At 34.7% G+C, this 3,174-nt stretch overlaps 1 pseudogene; it reads left to right on the top strand.

Moving 5' to 3' along the window:
* The first annotated feature begins 967 nt into the window (after positions 1-967).
* Positions 968-2,815, top strand: LOC119192790 (annotated as a pseudogene).
* Positions 2,816-3,174: the final 359 nt, after the last annotated feature.

Genomic DNA, 3,174 nt, shown 5'->3' with positions numbered 1-3,174 from the left:
TTTTTGTTATTTTTAATAGCACTTTTTTTTCATATTACGTGAGGAGTCTATTAAAAAGTTTTTATATAAATACTTCAATCTTTGTTTCAAATATTATCCAAATGGTATAGAATTAAAGAACAAGGTACAAAGCATTGTTTATGCGTTCATTTAAAAAATTATAACGGTACATTTTTTTACAATTTCATATTACCGGTGTAATTAAGGTATCGCTTCCGAAGTAGTTAACTTCGCATTTCAAAGCAATTTGCTGAGATGATTAACCGTGTTTTTTTATTATAGCTTTGGAACTATATTCGCTTTGAGAGGTTTAATGTTCGGGAAACTAAGACGGTCTAAGGAGATTTTTAATGCCTTTTGTGTTTATTTTTAAATACAATTCTTAAACAATTGTTATTAACAAAAATAAAACTTAACTTACTTCATTTACAAAAATTTGGAAGTCAGAGTTAAAGCATCTTTATTTTTAAATTTTGACGTATAAATAATAAAACCAAAAAATCAGCACAAAAATAATTAATTCTAAGTAATTTTAACCGTTATGAGTATATAACTTTTGACAACAGGTCAGCGCACTATTTGTTAGATCAAGATGTATCGTCATGTGTATTGAAACAAAAAAGCTGCATTTAACATAATTGTGAATAGATTTGCATATAATCGGTCTCAATGCGTACCTAATGATAGAAGTTTGAGCGTTTGCATATTCACTTACATAACAGTTAATTTCACTCGCATATTATAACTATGGCTATTGTTGTGATGTAACCGTACGTTACTAAAAGAACAATAAATTATTATTAATTAACTAATTATAAATTCTAGGTTAATATGTTTGTATTCATAATTAATTTCTTTTACAGATATGCGTGACGCTCGCGTTTGCGGCGTCCCTCGCACTTCTCAGTCCAGGACTTGGCCCAGGGGCCAGAGCTCGTGCGGGAGAAGCGGACCCCAGGAGAGCTAGCACTCCCCCCCAGAGGGAGTATGGAAGAAGAAACTCGTATGGAAGGAGGAGTGGAAACAAATATGGAAAACAGATAAAAAGTTAATCTGGAAACCAGAGGTGGAAGAAGGGAGAAAAGTCCAGCGTGGAAGACCGAACAAGTGCAGCAATGGAAAGAGGAACAAGTCCCCGCCTGGAAGATGGTGCAGAAACCTATCTGGAAGGAAGTTCAGATCCCCAATATGGAAGGAGGTTCAAGTACCTGATTGGAAAAGGTCTACAAACCAGTATGGAAGGAAATCCAAGTGCCAGTAACCAGGACGTACAAGTACCCGAATGGAAACAGAACTTCATTCCAGCGTGGGTAAAAGAGGGCGTGCCCGGTGAGAAATACTTGGGAAAAGACGACCACGGATGGGAATACACAAGCCACGATCTCTGGAGGAAGAAGATGATCTGGAAGCCAGTATGGACAAGGTCTGGAAGACAGTCCAAAACAGGAATGGGTAACAGAGAAAAATTGGAATGGAAAGAAGAGTGGAAACAGGTTTGGAAAACCGAAAAGAAACAAGCCTGGGTAACAGAGAAGAAACAAGAGTGGGTTGAAGAGAAAGTACAAATCTGGAAAACCATTAAGAAGGAAGTCTGGGTACCTGTACAAAAGAAGATCTGGGTAGAGAAGTGGAAGCAAATCCAAGTGCCAGTATGGAAGACCGTAGAGGTCCCAGCATGGAAGAAAGTATGGAAGCCGGTGTGGGAGAAAGTGTGGGTACCCATCCATCATGAGCACCACGGCTGGGACTGAAGATTAGGTATGACACATTTGTACATATAGTATAGTCTAACGTAGTCATTGTTGTTACCGGGTACAGTTATTGTAAATATTGTTACTTCATCGGACGGTGAGTTCGAACTTCTGGGCGTACGCGAAGGCGAATCAGATTGCTTTTAGCGAATGCAAGAGAAAATTTATGCGAATGCGAATTTAATTTGGCTTTGCGTGCGCCTATCGAAGTGAGTTGATTGAAATGGCTTTTTTACATTATAAATTGGACGATAGTTTTTGGAAATAGACTTTAAATTTATGTGACAAATGAATTATTTTTAAATAAACACATATAAAGTAGTTTTACATTAATTTATAAAAAAGAAGTTGAGTAATTTTGCCATTTCATACCAGTTCGCATCGCCTTAAATTCATTATTTATCATTTACATCTATATAACATAATGATTTTAAGATACCCTTCCTGAGTGAGAAAATAAAAAGTATTTGAACAATCTATAACGAATATACCGCCTGTCAAAGTCACATTTTGTTTTTGACAGATGTCACTTTGATACCTCGAATTTGACAAACTCGAAATTTCAAATACTTTTTATTTTTTTCATCCTGTTTCTATTTATGTTACTTAAAGAGGCTATAATTAACAACCTATAACGAGTCGAAACGACACTTTTATATTTTTTTTACTTTTCGACATTATATGACCAAAACTATTTGTTAATTAAGAATATTTTTTTTTCAAGTTACCAAAAAACAAAATAAGTTGAGGAAACTATAATATGTCAGATATTGATTTAGAAACATATTTTTCTTTTTTATGGAAAAAAAGTAAACATTCCATTTTAAAGTTAACTGTGAGATTTAGTCATAAAAAAATTAAGACATACTTTTTGATTTTATAAAATAGATGTTTAATATTTTTTTTTCTAAAACAAAATATCTGGCATATTATAACGACCGCTAGTTATAATACCTATTGAACAGCATGAGCGGCTATAGTACCGGGATCATGTCCCGGGCGACGAAAAAGTACAACATTGTTTTATGTTTTTTTAGTTATAGCAATATACGAAGTTAATAATACACGTGGTTTTATTTTTATTCTCCCAGATAAAATAAAAGAATGCCTGACATATTTCACGTTGTAGAGTTACAATAATTATTCTAAAGTTTTAAGATACCTTATTCACATACAGCATTGTACTTTACATTAGACAGTAGACACGTTACGATATTTATGCATCGCAATCGATAACGGACGAAAATCTCGTGGCGTGTATTAAAAAATCCGCTGCCTTGGCGGAGCGGTTAATAATATAATAATAATATCAGTCCTGTATTATATACTGTCCCACTCTTGGGCACGGACCTCTTCTACTACTGAGAAGGATTAGGTCTTAGTCCACCATGCTAGCCTAGTGCGGATTGGTAGACTTCACACA

This window comes from Manduca sexta, unplaced genomic scaffold (genome assembly GCF_014839805.1).
Source record: "Manduca sexta isolate Smith_Timp_Sample1 unplaced genomic scaffold, JHU_Msex_v1.0 HiC_scaffold_3175, whole genome shotgun sequence".
Classification (NCBI taxonomy): domain Eukaryota; kingdom Metazoa; phylum Arthropoda; class Insecta; order Lepidoptera; family Sphingidae; genus Manduca; species Manduca sexta.
The sequence above is the reverse complement of the archived record's forward strand: the minus strand, read 5'-3'. Positions and strand labels throughout refer to the sequence as shown.